Below are 17,132 nucleotides of genomic sequence, written 5' to 3' on the forward strand. Positions count from 1 at the left end.
AATAGCGAATGCCCCATCTTTTACGCTGGAGTGCTACCTCTGCTGTTTTGGTGACGGACAGAATAGCATCCACCGTAGACTTGCCTTTTCGGAAGCCGAACTGGTTACTCGACAGACCGTTTGCACGTTCGGTGTACCTAACCAGTCTATTGAGAATAACCTTCTCGAGCACCTTACCCGCCGTATCGAGCAGACATATCGGTCTGTATGCCGACGGGTCGCCAGGTGGTTTCCCTGTCTTCGGCAATAAGACCAGCTTCTGTCGCTTCCATCTCTCTGGGAATGTACAGTCATACAGGCACTTCTGCATGACTTCCCGGAATAGTCTGGGGGCCTCTTTGATGGCCTTCTTCACAGCCAGATTCGGAATCCCATCCAACCCCGGTGCCTTGCTCACCCTCAGGGAGTTGGCGATCGCGATGAGTTCCTCATTCGTAACCGTTCCCGCCTCCTCTGCCTCGGCACGGCTAACGCCGTCACTCATATATTGGGTGTTCGGCAGGTTGGCCGACTACCTCTGGTCTGAGTTTGAGATACTGGAACGTCGGTGAAGTGACTCGCCAGCCGGAGGCCAAGGATTTGGCTCGTGGCGTGGAAAGAGTCCCTCGATGATCCGCTCAAGCATCGCTGGTGATTTTTCTGCGGGCGCCATCGCACCCTTAGTCTCGGCCATCACCATCCTATAGGCGTTACCCCACGGGTTAGTGTGGGCGCACAGTCTTTCGAAGCACGCACGTTTACTAGCTTTTATTGCTCTCTTAAGCGCCGCTCTTGCGGAACTGAATGCCCCTCGACGATCTTCCCTTTCTTCGTCGGTTCGCGCACGTTGAATCCTTCTTCTCGCTTGAAGACACGCTCTGCGGAGGTCCGCTATCGCTTCGGTCCACCAGTAGACTGGTGGCCTTCCATGCCTAGGCTGGCGGTTCCTAGGCATAGTGGCGTCGCACGCCCGCGAAAGTAATGAGACAAGTTGATCAGCGCTCAGGTTACGAATTCTGCTCGCCTCGTGTTCTAGTCTAATTGCTTCCGCAAATACCTCTTCGTTGAAGTGTGATATCCTCCACCCGCGAGGAGCTGGAGTGTTAATTCTACTCGCCACATGCGGTCTCGTTTTACAATCTACGCTATAACAGACCGCCAGATGGTCGCTATGAGTGTAGCCATCGTCTACCCTCCAGTTCGTGATCAATCCTGGACTACAGAATGTCACATCGATGATCGACTCCGCGCCGTTTCTACTAAAGGTGCTCTTCAAGCCGACGTTGGCCAGATCTATGTTGAGCTTCGCCAAAGCCTCCAACAAGATCCGGCCTTTCTGGTTTGTGCGTCGACTTCCCCACTCAGTTGCCCATGCGTTCAAGTCGCCCGCCACTACCAACGGTGATAGACCGATCAGCTCCCCGGTGGCTCGGTCGATCATCCTTGCGAACTGCTCGGTAGACCAACGAGGCGGAGCATAGCAGCTGCAGTAGTACACTCCGTTCACCTTGGCAACCGCGTATCCTTCGTTTGAAGTTGACACTATCTCTTGAACCGGGAACCTGCTCGTCGTCCATTTTGCCGCCATCCGGACCCGTCCGAAATCCAGTTACCGTTTCCGGAAGGAATTCGGTAGGGGTCCGAGATTATGGCGATGTCCGACAACGACTCAGTGACTGCTTGGTATAGCAGTTGCTGAGCCGCGAAGCAGTGGTTCAAATTTAGCTGTGTCACTCTCACGCCCGTGGCTTGCTAGTCGGCTTACCGGCCGTGCACCTCGGGCCTCCCATTATGTGCTTTGCGTCACGCTTCCCGGCGCACGCCAAGCACTTCGGGGGCTCACCGCAGTCTTTGCTTTTGTGGCCTGCAGCACCGCACCGCCTGCATAGGGAGCTCCTGTCAGGCCCCTTGCAGCTAAAGGACTTGTGTCCTTGCTCGAAGCATCGAAAGCAGACCTCCGGCGGCTGGTAGATGCTGAGTGGGCACATTGACCAGCCCACTTTGAGCCTCGCTACCTTTAGCGCCTGGTTTGCGTCTACTGACGGAAGCCTGACAGTGGCGGTCTGGGTTCCTACTGGGCCTTTGGGCAGTCGAACTGCCTCTGGTGCCACAACCACTTCGCACTGCTCCTTGAGGGCATCCACGACTTCGCATGCCTCGGTGACTTCGTCCAGGTATTTAAGTTGTAGGGTTACCTGCGACGTGAGTGCCCGAACCTGCACTCTATCTCCAAGCGCCTCTTGGGCCAATGCCCGATAGGCTGGGCCCTTGTTTCTGGCTTCCTTGCGGAGCTCGACAATCATTTCTCCCTTGCGGGATCGGCGGATGCTACGCACATCTGCCCCCAGATCTTTGAGCTTCGGATCGCCTCTCATTGCCTTAAGGACTTCCGAGTACTTTGACTCTTCTGTCGTAAGGATGAGTGCGTCGCCCTTATTTTTAACTTTCTTCGTCGCAGGATTTGTAACCGGGTGCGGTTTTTTGGCCACCACTTTTTGGTTCCTACTCCTTCCCGGAACCGTTACCCACGGGTTACCGGGAGCCTTCTGCTCCTTGGCTGCCACCGTGGGCTTTGCTTGCGCCACTCCTACACCGGTCTGAGGGCTGTTTGCGATTAAACGCTTCTTGGTGCCCCCGGGGACTGTCGCGTTCGTTTGGCAGCTGGTCCTGCCGCGCAAACCGCCGCAAACGTGCTGGCGTCCGTTTGGACCGACTTCGTCGCCAGCTTGGTCACCTTCGTCTCCTCTTTCTCCGCAGCCGCAGCTTTCATTTCGAGCTCGGCATGCTCCTTTTTCGCAGCATCGACGGAGGACCGAAGCATGTAGAGGGCCTGCTTCAAGTACTTCGTTGTATTGCTGCGACTTTTCGCAAACTCGATTATAGCATCGAGCTGCTCAGACAGGGCCACTACCCTCGGTAGCGTGTCTCGCTGTCTTCCGACCGCCTTTAATAGCTGTGGACCAGCCACCGCGATGTCTTGCGTAGATCCGGTAGGCGTACTGCCTTTACCGTCTTCGCAGGCGACCTTCACTGCATCCGTCTCCACTTTTCTAGGCGGAGACCGCTGGATGCCACCTCGCGCAAATGGGTTTTCCAACCCATCTGCCCCCATCTCCAGAGTTTTGTTTTGCTGCATTTTTGTTTATTGGGTCCCCCTACCAGCCGCTATCCTTATCCATAATGGAGTAGTCGCCTAAATGGTCCCAAGATAGTCTATGCCGGAGCAGTGAGGCCATGGCTAGGGGCGGCTGCCATAGCGCCTTATGGGCAACTATGACACCCCCGACCGGCGCAAGTCAGGAAAAGACATCTGATCCTACTCCTGCCGGGTTCCCACCAGGCAATGGACTCGGAACGTACTGGAAGGCCTGCCAGGTTTTACGGAACGGAGACCCCTGCACCGGTTGTGATCTCGCCGTTTCAAGCCGTTATCACACGACATTACTAAGGGAGCTCGGCGCAGGTGCCAGCCCAAAATCATGGTACGAAAACGAAATCCGACTCTTATCCTATAGTGATGCGACCAGTTGCCGTAATTGGGAACATTACTGGCATCAGCCCCAATGGGCGGTATAGTGCATTTGGGTGGTGGGAGCGGCACTACTCGCTCCGTCGGAGCTGCTTCCGGCCAGTGTGGCTTTTGCGAGAATTCAGCGGCCCAGTGCCTGAATCTCGCCACGACCTAGGCTAGCTCCCGCTGATGGTCCGGGACTGCTTGCTAGCAGTGAGCACTTCCGTGGCCTTCGGTAATCGCCAATTACCGACCCGTGGTGGCATACAGCTCTGCCAATATATATATATATATATATATATATATATATATATATATATATATATATATATATATATATATATATATATATATATATATATATATATATATATATATATATATATATATATATATATATGACAGAATGCAGAAATCGCGGAATTAATTTCAAAACAACGTTTCAGTATTACGTCCAAGCCTTCTTCTGAATTCTAGTAATCTTTCCAGAAAATGTAACCGGCCATGTACGATTTAAAAATTTGTGCCAAACATGAATATTTGGATTCTGGACGTCATCTTGATATCGAAAATATACATATTGCAGAGCATATATTTGTTTTTCACAAAATTCTGAAACCGGAAGTCGCCATATTGAATTTAAAAAATGTCGTTGGACCTTTATTTCTGGTTTCTAAAGGTCATCCTGGTTCCCGAAATACCAATGTTTGGAGGTTTGTAAAAGTTTTCTACAGTTGTATACAGTTTCCCAGAAACCAAAAGTCGCTATCTTTGTTTTAGAAATACATCGGACATCATATTCCGGTCCCTAGACATCAACTTCTGGCTAAGACCGACCGAGGGCATGAAAGTTATCGTACCTTTTCAAAAAGTTCCCATAGGGCACTAAAAGACCTGATTTTTGCCTTTCTCCTAGAAAGGTATAGCAATCACAGGAAAAACCAAAGGAATAAAAGTGGTCCCAGTGGCCGAATGTCATATACCCCTCGACCCGTTTCGACGAACTGAGCATTTTCTGTATGTATGTATGTATGTGTGTATGTGTTTGTGTGTGTATGTGCAACTTATTTTTCTCACTCACTTTTCTCAGAGATGACTGGACCGATTTTCATAAAATTTATTGCAAATGAAAGGACTAGTTGCGCCATAGGTTGCTATTGAATTACATTGCAATCGGATTTTTAGTTTAGAGTTTATGTATCAAAATGTAAAAATTACGAAACATCAATATCTCAGAAACTACACCACCGATTTGAACAAAATTAATTTCAAATGAACGGGCTACCTAAAAACCCTTAACTTTTGAATTTTATGAAGATAGTTTAGAAGTTATGGGAAGAAACGTGTTCTGGAGACTATTTAACCTCATCATGTTTGTCAGAGATGGCTGGACCGATTTTCATAAAATCAGTGTCATATGAAAGGTCTTATTACCCCATAAGACCCAGCAATAAGCAAGGCCGGGTTATATATATATATATATATATATATATATATATATATATATATATATATATATATATATATATATATATATATATATATATATATATATATATATATATATAAATATCTTATGGGGTAATAAGACCTTTCATATGACACTGATTTTATGAAAATCGGTCCAGCCATCTATGACAAACATGAATGAGATTTAATAGTCTCCAGAACACGTTTCTTCCCATAACTTCTAAACTATCTTCATAAAATTCAAAAGTTAAGGGTTTTTTAGGTAGCCCGTTCATTTGAAATTAATTTCGTTCAGATCTGTTGTGTAGTTTCTGAGATATTGATGTTTCGTAATTTTTACATTTTGATACATAACCTCTAAACTAAAAATCCGATTGCAATGTAATTCAATAGCAACCTATGGCGCAACTAGTCCTTTCATTTGCAATAAATTTTATGAAAATCGGTCCAGTCATCTCTGAGAAAAGTGAGTGAGAAAAATAAGTTGCACATACACACACACACACATACACACATACATACATACATACAGAAAATGCTCAAAATGGTTAAACTATGTCAAGATTTCTAGAAAGAGAACTATGTTCAGAAAATGACAACAGGCATCCAACGCTATTTTTAAATTCAAGATGAAAAATATTCAAATACTCCGTGACATTAGGTTCATAGGTAAGAGCTGACTCCCCGAAACCGAAAATTGGTGTCCGAACGTTTGGTATAGTGAGGGTTGTTTTTCTGCAGTGGAAGTTATTCAAAACTTGAGGAAAATGTAGATATAGTCCCCGTATCTCCAAATTGGTAATTAATTCACATAACCGGTTTCAATATAACTGACTTCAAATGATCGGACAGTCTTCAAAATCCTTAACTTTTTTTCTGTCTGTTTGATCCATATAGACTCGAAAACTTCCGAACCTATCGACGTGAAAAAATGTAGGGGTTTTGGTCCCGATAAAGATTACTATGATAGTTTGAGACCCCACCCTCTTCTGGAAAGGAGGGGTCCATTACAAATGAAACATAAATTTCTGCACAACTCAAGAACAAACCAAGCAAATGAAGCCGAATTTGGCATGTGGATGTTTTAAAGGGTGATAGATATGTCCATAACGGTTCGACGCCGCTTCCTCTTCTGGAAGCACATGCACAAATTTCTGCACATCTCGCGAACTAATCAACTAAATGGAACTATATTTGGCAGGTGAATGTTTTTAGTGGTAACAAATATGTTCCATAATCGACCTCAGGCAACATTTTGGATTGTAAGATGGCAACTTCCGGTTTCTGGAAAACACCCAAAAATGGACGATTTCCACCCAATATAATAATATCCGGATAAAGAATGATACACGGGAGCTAAATTCGACCACAGATACCATTTTGAATTCTAAGATGGCGACTTCCGGTTTCGGAAAAACAGCGGCAAACGACCAAATACCACCCAATATGGGTATTTCCGGAATCGTAATGATGCACTGGAGCCACAAATCGAATTCCGACACCATTATAAATTGTAGGATGGCAACTTGTGGTTTCTGGAAAACAGCCAAAAAAGGGCGCTTTCTATCTAACATGAGTATCTCCGGATCTAGAATGATACACAGCAGCTAAAATCGACCACAGACCTCATTTTGGATTCTTGGTTGGCGACTTCCGGTTCCTGGGAAACATCGGTAAAAGATCGAATTACAACCAATATGGTTGTTTCTTCAACCAGAATGACGCTCAGAGGCCAGAAATTATCTTAAATACCGTTTTGAAATCCAAGATGGCGACTTCCGGTTTGTGAAAAACAGCTCAAAATAACCAAATACCATCCAATATGAGTATCTCTGGAACCAGAATGAAGCAATGAGCTAACAATTGACCTCAGGCACCATTTTGAATTGCTAAATAACAACTTCTAGGAAACAGTCGGATATGACCAAATAATTCTCAATATGGATATATCCGTAATATATATATATATATATATATATATATATATATATATATATATATATATATATATATATATATATATATATATATATATATATATATATATGACCAAATAATTCTCAATATGGATATATCCGTAATATATATATATATATATATATATATATATATATATATATATATATATATATATATATATATATATATATATATATATATATATATATATATATATATATATATATATATATATATATATATATATATATATATATAAACATATATATATATATATATATATATATATATATATATATATATATATATATATATATATATATATATATATATATATATATATATATATATATATATATATATATATATATATATATATATATATATATATATATATATATATATATATATATAGATATACGTTACGACGCGTCCTACCGACCAAGGTACACCGCAAGCCAAGGCGTCAGCAGAAACACCACCGAGGCCCATAGCAACAACCAGAAGCAACAACGATCATTCGATGACGTCGACAACATCGAATCGAACCACGCGGACGATCGGCTGCACCAGAATCGAACCTTACGGAGAATCGACTCGTCAGCAGATTTAGTTTAGTCACACAGGGTTTTAGGCTTTAGCGAAGGAATTCAGAATTCAGTCTAGTGCGCGTATCGGTAGAGTAAAGTCATATTGTATTAATTAGAAGTGAATAAATTTATTTTTTTATAAATTCGCTAAACACGGGTGCATTACTGGCGCAGTCTTGGAAAAACTTGTTAAGTGTCTAATCGGAAACCGTTCAAAGGCGAACAACTGGAACCAACCGTTGAGCGAATATCAGCGATCCAGAAAGAGAAGGACTAACAACGAAGAACCACTCCATCCATAGATACCCACCGGACACCAGGAGATGAAAATAATCTTCCTGTAAGTATTAAAGATTTACTTTGCTTTTAAATAACTAACTTAACGTTTTTCGAACGACACAAAAGTGCGTTCGAATTACACGATCAATAAACCCCACTAATTCAGAGGTGCTAGCCCCCACCAGTGGTAAGCGAACACCTGGAATATCACAAAATTTAAAAACAAACTAACTTAAAAACCAAAAAGTTAAAAACAAACGTACTAAGAAAAAGTGAAGAATTTTTTTGGGTGTATCGAAGAAGTGAAAGCTAGAATCTTGAGTGCATATCAGTTCATAGCAACCCTCTTTTCGAAATAATAAAATGGACATGGACAATCTAAATCAGATCCACGATGTTCCGGAACCAACATTAGAAGAGCAGCTCATGGAGCAAATACACGTTCTTACTAACAATCAAAACCTTCTAATAAAAACCATTAATGAATTAAAGGCGAAAAATGACGATCCATTCATGGCTTCAGAACGCCGGATCCCATTAAGAACTTGCCTAACTTTAGTGGCAACAAAAAAGAAACTAACGCTTGGATAGAAGACGCTGAAAATACGCTCGATTTATTCAGGCTATATAAAGGCCAACCGACCTTTACATTGCCTGAATAAATCAGCTCATCAGAGCCGTGAAAAATAAAGTCATCGGCGACGCGAAAGGAATTCTGATCGCCGCCGGCAACCCAAACGATTGGGAAGAAATCGAAGCCGTTTTGAACAATGCGTATGGAGATAGACGTGATCTTACATCTCACATACAGTCGTTGTTCTACATTACTTAAGGTAGAAAATCTCTGCCTGAATTTTACAACAAAATTAAAACCATCGATACAGCTATCAAATCAACAGCAGCAACGATGGACGACTACAAGGCATCGTTGAAGGCCATAAATAGTTTGGTGAGTTTAATGACACTCACTAGATTTATAGACGGTCTAAGTGATGACTTGTCGATGCACGTGAGAAGCTATAGACCAGACTCATTATAGGAAGCCTATGCTATCACAACACAATATGCCAACGCAGCGTATAGACAAAAACTCAACAGAAAACCCGCAAACGACAGTAACAGAAACGCTCATCAAAATTATAATTCAAATAACGGCAACAATAACGTAAAACCAGCAAATTTCAATAGCAACAGTAACCATTTTAATTCGAAACCAGCTAGTTCCAATTTCAGTAATAACAACCCGCAATACTCAAAAACAAACGGGTCACAAAGGTTTAAGACTAGAGTCACACACCTGGACGATGACGTCTCGATGAGGACAGCAAGGTCTAAGGCAAAAATAAATAACCACGACACAGAACATGAGCCGAACAAAGCAGAAGACATAAACGACACAAGAAACTAGCCAGAAGAATCGCTTCTCGATTCTGAAGGTTGACGAATACTTTGTCGACGAGTTGAATTTTCACGATGAAAAGAAAAAAATAACAAAAAACAATAACTTCGTACCATATATTACGATACAAACATCGAAAGGAGAAATGAAATTTTTGATCGACACAGGAGCGAAAAAAATTACATTTCATCAGACCATGTTAATATCGATAACTGTAAGAACGAACCAACAGCAAAAGTGACCAATGTAAGAGGCACGCACATAATAAACAAATCGGCTTCATTCGACGCGTTCCAAATAAAAAAGAAACTAAAAGTTTTTGTCTTCAAATTTCACAAATTTTTCGACGGACTGATCGGCTACGAATCATTAAGAGATTTAAATGCCAAGATCGACGCGCAGAAAAATTCTTTGAAAATCGGGCGAAGAACTACAGTCATGAAAAAGCGATACCCCGACAATAACAAAATTAATATTACAGAGCAGGAGTTCCAATTCATCAAAGTTAAAACAAAAAAAGACGAAGATTTTCTCATAAGAGAAGAAAAACCTTACAAACAAGTTTCAATTTTACCAGGACTCTACAGAAGCTCTAACAAATTCGCTTTCATAGCATTACAAAACCATTCAAAAACTCCATCGGAAATCAACAGCAATGAACTAAAAATTTTCGACGATTTAGATAACGAAATCATACGGGATGAAGACCCATACGAATTAAAAGAATTGCCGACACAAATAAATACTAAAACTTACACATTTAGAGATGAACATATAAACAAGGAAGAAAAACAAGCTTAAAAAAAGTAATCAACCAGTACCGAGTAGTGCTGTACGCAGAATCGGATACACTGTCGTTTACCCATAAAATAAAACATAATATACGCACAGTTGACAACATTCCAGTGCACACAAAATCGTATAAATACCCCTACGTATACGAAAAAGAAGTGCAGGAACAGGTCAAGAAGATGCTGAAGGACGGAATAATAAAAGAATCAATCTCACCCTACACATCATCAGTATGGGTAGTCCCAAAAAAGTCCGACGCATCCGAGCGCAAGAAATTTCGCTTAGTTATAGACTATAGAAAACTGAACGAAAAAACTATAAACGACAAGTATCCTATACCGGAAATTACCGATATATTGGATAAATTAGGCAAAGCCACTTATTTTTCAACGGTTGATTTGGTCTCAGGTTTTCACCAAATTCAACTAGCAGAAGAAGATACCGAAAAAACAGCATTCTCCGCGAACGGCGGAAAATACGAACTTACCCGCATGCCATTCGGGCTGAAAAACGCCCCGGCTACGTTTCAAAGAGTAATGGACTGTGTGTTACGGGATTTAATCGGAGTGTGCTGTTTCGTTTATATGGATGATATAATCATATTTTCCAGTTCACTCCAGGAACACGTGACTAATCTAGCACAAGTCATGAAAAGACTCAAGGATGCCAGACTAAAACTTCAGCTTGATAAGTGCGAATTTTTCAGGAAAGAAACCCAATTTTTAGGTCATACAGTCTCCGAAGACGGGGTAAGACCAAACAGTGATAAAATCGACGCTATTAGGAAATGGGCACTACCTAAATGCGAAAAAGAAGTCCAACAATTCTTAGGAATGCTGGGCTACTACAGAAGATTTATTAAAGATTTCGCAAAAATTGTGAAACCTTTAACAAAACTTCTCAGGAAAGATTCTGATTTTGAAATAACACCAGAAGTTGAAACTTGCTTTAATAAATGTAAGCAACTTTTAATGATCGACCCAATACTAGGCAATAGGAGCAGTACTATCACAAGGCCGTGTAGGTAGCGTCAGACCTATTGCATATGCTTCACGAACATTAAATAAAACAGAGGAAAGATACTCAACCACAGAAAAAGAATTTTTAGCTATGGTTTGGGCTGTAAAACATTTCAGACCATACCTTTACGGTAGAAAGTTTAAATTTCCTAGTAAAAACACAATACACTGAGAAAAACATAGTGGAAATACTCAAACGAACCCTTAACCCAAGCGGAGTCAGTTGCCTTAGAATCCCAATAGCCTTAGCACAACTGGTTCAAGAAACATACAAGAAACATTTCTCGGCTAATAAAACCTACAAAGTTTTCGTTTCAGAGACCCTATTGGAAGACGTCAGAAGGGACGACCAACAAGATGAAATCGTGAGAGAAACCCATTACTACGGGCACCGAGGGCCAAAAGAAAACAAAATGCAAATCTTAAAAAAGTATTTTTTCCCTACAATAGACAAAAAGGTCAAAATTTTCAACGATTCCTGTGATATTTGTAAGAAAGCCAAATATGACCGGAAGCCGCCAAAATTAATAAGAAAAAGTACTTTTGGAGATACTCGGTTTGACAGAGTTCACATCGACATTTTTTCTCTGAAAGGGGAAAAGTGGCTTACCATAGTCGACTCGTTTTACAAATTCGCTAAGGCAATTCCATTAAAAGCGCGAACAATAGTTGATCTTAAAACAGCGATCACCGAACACATTCGTCAATTTGGACGACCAAAAACAATAATAAGCGACCAATAACCTGCTTTTAGATTAATTGATTTTATAGGTTTTTTAAATGACTTAGGCACCGAAATCCATTTCGCAAGCGGATCAAACTCAAACGGTATCGTAGAGCGATTCCATTCCACGCTAATAGAAATTGTTCGAACAAACAGAGCAAAATTCAAGGATTTAACTCTAAACCAACAACTCAATATCGCGATTGATATTTATAACAATAGCTTCCATTCAGCCACTAAAAACAAACCGCGAGATTTAATATTTAACGAACCAGGATCCACAAACATGGAAGAAATAACGGAAAAAGCGAGAAATTTACAATCGGCAGTCAAGATTGAACTAAACCGCAGAAAAGAGAAATACGAACAACGTAACGAAGACAGAGAAAAACCTGAAGCTCTTCAAGCAGGTGATAATAAAAACAGAATAAAAAACTAACAAACCTATCGTCTAAATTTCGTTGCAGATTTTTATGCATCATGGCCACAAACGGTACAACATTTAAAGATATATCTCATAATAACGGCATAATTGCTATAAAACTAAAAAAAGTTAGGATTAGAATAGGTTTCGAGAGAATCATCCACAAAATTAATATTGTGTCAATTCAAAACAACATTGACTTTATAGAAAAAACGACTGAGAAACTCAAATCAATCGACCACTTGAGAAGCACTTTAGATTTTAAAATCCAGTATGCAAGAGAAAAATTAATGAGCTTGTATGTGCATAGAAGAAAAAGAGCATTAGTTAACGCTTTAGGATCAGCATTAAAATTAATAGCAGGGAACCCAGACAGCGACGATCTCGAAATAATAAATCATAGCTTAGAAACACTAGAAAAACAAGACAACTTACTTTCAAAATCCATGTCAAAACAAATTATTATAAACGAAAAAATGCAAAATAAAATTAATAACATTACTGACATCCTGAAAAAAATCAACAAGCAAATTATAGAACAGAAAAATAGCTCACTGACAATAAGAGTCGATCTAGAATACGTTAACCTGATTATAAACCTTGACTTTATTATACAAATTCTTAGCAATATCGAAGAACAAATCGAATTTTCAAAATTAAATATTATAAACCGAAATTTATTTTCCTTCGAAGAAAAACAGTACATCTTCAAAAGACTTAGCGTACAAAAACTTAAACTAGACTACTTAGATCAAATTTTCCAGTATAGCTCAGGTAGCGTAATCATAAGCCAAGACGAAATCATTATCCTGGTAAAGATCCCGATCCTAGAGGACAACGAGTTTGATCTGATCAACGTTCAAACACTTAATGTCAACAACACTAGAATCTCGACAAATGTAAGGCTGACAAAACATGAGAACATCATTCAAAACATGAGAACATCATTTACACACAAACAGAAACCTGCGACATCTGCGAAGCAACAACTCTTCTCAAAGACGACTGTATTAGCAACCTCTTAAATCATCAAAAACCAAGATGTGTTATAAAATATGACAAACAAAATACCCATATAGAAGAAATTAAACAAGGCATCATACTAGTGGACACAAACAAACAAATACTAGTTTCCGACTCATGCAATAATTCAAGAACGATTAGTACCCCAACAATCATCGAAGCAAATAACTGCACAATAAAAGTGATGAACATCACGTTCAACAACCAAACTTCATTAGGAAACCGTGGAGAATACCTTCTTCGTATATTCGGGAGTAAAATGATTAAGTTGAATTACACAGAGGAGGAAAACTAAATCACACACACAACATTGGAAAACCTTCATGAAATAAAGTTGGACCTACACCGTTCAAAAAGGACAACAAAGATTGGAGGAGCACTCCTCTTCATACTAACTTTTATATGCTCTTTTACCGTTTGTTCCATTACCTTAAGCACAAGGCAAAGGATGCATCAATTTTGGAAATCCAGAAACAAACCAAACATATCAAGGAAAGTCAGCCAAACATTCGGAAGAGAGAACCTAGACCAACACCGAGTCTCGTCTTTTTCGAAAAGTCGCCCGAGGACGGACGACAATCTGGGAGGGGAGGCGTTACACCGCGTCCTACCGACCAAGGTACACCGGAAGCCAAGGCGTCAGCGAAAACACCACCGAGGCCCATAGCAACAACCAAAAGCAACAACGATCATTCGATTACGTCGACAACATCGAATCGAACCACGCGGACGATCTGCTGCACCAGAATCGAACCTTACGGAGAATCGACTCGTCAGCAGATTTAATTTAGTCACACAGGGTTTTAGGCTTTAGCGAAGGAATTCAGAATTCAGTCTATTGCACGTATCGGTAGAGTCAAGTCATATTGTATTAATTAGAAGTGAATAAATTTATTTTTTTATAAATCCGCTAAACACGGGTGCATTACTTATATATATATACTTACTTACTTACTTTTACTTTAACGGCGACAGATCATTAAGATCCTATGCCGAATCCAGAATACGTCTCCACAAAACTCGGTCTTGGGCTGCTACTCTCCAGTCTCCCCTTACACCCGCTGCTCTGGCATCCTCGTCGACAGCACACATTCAGCGCGTGCGCGGTCTGCCTCGAAGTCGTCGGCCTCTATCCGGTTCTCTACTTAATATTATCTTTGCCGGTCGCTCATCCGCCATCCGTGCTACATGGCCAGCCCACTGTAACCTGCTGTGTTTCATCAGCTTGACAATATCAGCGTGTTTGTATACTTCGTACAGCTCGTGATTCATGCGCATGCGCCACACCCCGTTCTCTAGTTTGCCTCCGAGTATTGATCGCAGGATTCTACGCTCGAAGACCCCAAGCGCTAGTCGATCGGCCTCCTTCCACGTCCACGATTCATGTCCGTAGAGCGCCACCGAGAGGATCAGAGTCCTATAGAGCGCAAATTTCGTACGGATCTGTATGCTACGGGACCTAAGCTGGCTACGCAATCCGTAATAAACCCTATTCGCCGCCGCAATCCGCCTCTTCACCTCGCGGCTTATCTCGTTGTCACATGTCACGAGAGTACCAAGATAAATAAATTCGTCGACCACTTCGAAAGTATCCCCATCCATCTCCACCGCAGCACCAACACCCGTAGAACCACGCTCTCTGCCAGCCACCATGTACTTCGTTTTGGCAGTGTTTATATATACCACTTAGACAAGTTTTCTTGCATCATTCAAATGATTTGTAAAAATAGATTTCAATCATGATTCATCAGTTAACCTTTAACTGGCTTGTTCATCTGATATCAATTCTGTTCAAATCGATTGTGTAGTTTCTGAGATAATGAAGTTTCGCGATTTTCACATTTCGATACATTACAGACGAAGTTACAGTCCGATGATAGTAAAATTCAATAGGGTGGTAATGTTAGTGCTTAAGAAATAGCGAAATAAAAGAAATGACTCTTAATTTCGAACAATTTAATCACGAACAATACCAGAAACGTTTAAACAGTACGATACCATATTTCAAATATTTTGAGGCCACTTATTCTGATCAAAGCAGATATAGTTTTAAATAGTCTTTTAATTTCTTTTCTTTCCATAATTTCTGAACCACGTATCAAATTGTTATAAAGTTTGTTATTTGTCAGTTTGAGAGATAACTCATTCGTCAGACACTAGTTATGTTCAAATCAGTCGTGTAATCTTTGAGATAATAAACTTTCATTGTTTTTACAATTCAATACTTAACGGTTGCTTAAGTTCTTTTATAATCAAATGAAATAGGAACGTTTAGGGCTGCCAATCTTCGAATTCACGTTTTCAATCATGATTCATCCGTTAACCTTTAACTAGCTTGTTCATCTGATATCAATTCTGTTCAAATCGATTGTGTAGTTTCTGAGATAATGAAGTTTCGTGATTTTCACATTTCGATACATTACAGACGAAGTTACAGTCCGATGATAGTAAAATTCAATAGGGTGGTATGAGATAGCTAGATTTTTCAGTTTACACTAGCTTTGTGAAAATCGGGTCAGTCATCACTGAGAAAAGTGAGTGAGTTCAAGTAGTCTGTAGAATATGTTATTTTTTATTGCTGGACTTCACAGTTTTAAACATAACAGGCAAAGTAATAGTCTGATTGCAAAACAAATCAATAAAGTCTTATGGGGCAACTAGACCTTCCATTTGACACTGATTTTATGAGAATCGGTCCAGACATCTCTGAGAAACGTGAGTGTGATAAAAAAGCATGCAGATTATTTTTCTGGTATTTTTTCTTACAACTAGAAGTAATCACCTTTAATTTGATTAAAAAAATCGATATCAATCAACTGGTTCAAAAGTTATGTATTTTTTGAAATAAAATACATCGAATATAGACGTTTTTTATGGTCACCCTATTTCAAAGTTGGTCTTGCAAAGTGCTTCAATTGTGCTCAACATCGCAGGGATGAATCTATGTTGAAAATAATCAAACCCGTATTTTTTCGTCGAGTTGTTATGGGGTCTAGCTCCGAGATAGGGTGACCATAAAAAACGGTTATATTCGAAGTATTTTATTTCAAAAAATTCAACTTTTGAACCAGTTTATTGATTTTCGATCTTTTTGAATTAAATTAAAGGTGATTATTTCTAGTCGTAAGAAAAAATACCAGAAAAATTAATCTGCGTGCTTTTCTATGTGTAGTATATAAAATTATTGAAATTTTTGTCATATTTTTAAATTGAATTTACTCAAATTTGAAAAATTTAAAGTATTTTTAAAAATTCCTCTATTTAAAGTGTCAAGTATGCCCTTCAAAATGAGAACAAGAGATATTTTTTATGTCTGCCCCGAAAAGAAAGACATACAAATGAAAACCGCATGTTTTACGATGAAAAACATTTATAGCTTTGAGTAGAATTGAGATATTTACGATAGCAGAATTGGAAACTGTTTCTCTTAAAAAGTTCTAAAAGTCGTTCAAAAAGAGTTTTAAGGTGAAACTTAAAATAAAGAAGTTAGAGCGCAAAATGTGTTTTTTTTTTCAATATAAATCGGTTGTTTTCAAAGATAGAGAAAAACTTTTATAAGAAAGTTACTTAAAATTATTGGAGCTATAACATTGTAGAACAAGTTTTTCTTCTATCTACAAAGATAAAAAAGTTAGATACTTGGTTGCATCGCAAATTTTGGTCACCCTAATTTTTGATAATTTTTCAATAAGCGTTTTATCATATGTAACAACTTTGTAAAAGAAATTTTTTCTCTTAAACTCTAGAACTCTAGAGTCTAGACCCAATTTTCCCCCTTAATTTGATTTATGGACCAATCTGAATTGGTACATGTCAAGCTTTGGTCGACTCTATGCTGATATATATATATATATATATATATATATATATATATATATATATATATATATATATATATATATATATATATATATATATATATATATATATATATATATATATATATATATATATATATATATA

The 17,132-nt window shown here is 39.5% G+C and overlaps 1 protein-coding gene across 3 annotated transcripts in view; it reads left to right on the top strand.

The window, feature by feature from the left end:
• Positions 1-17,132, top strand: part of LOC129727650 (uncharacterized) — a 110,500-nt gene that overhangs the window by 60,308 nt on the left and 33,060 nt on the right. The window contains exon 1 of one of the 3 annotated variants that reach the window (XR_008728574.1): positions 7,364-7,849. The exons of the other annotated variants lie outside the window; for them this stretch is intronic. The gene's annotated coding sequence lies outside the window, so the exon portion shown is untranslated. Of the gene's footprint in view, positions 1-7,363; positions 7,850-17,132 lie in introns of those variants that run through there. 3 annotated transcript variants of the gene reach the window in all.

This window comes from Wyeomyia smithii, chromosome 1, assembly GCF_029784165.1.
Source record: "Wyeomyia smithii strain HCP4-BCI-WySm-NY-G18 chromosome 1, ASM2978416v1, whole genome shotgun sequence".
Taxonomy (NCBI): Eukaryota; Metazoa; Arthropoda; class Insecta; order Diptera; family Culicidae; genus Wyeomyia; species Wyeomyia smithii.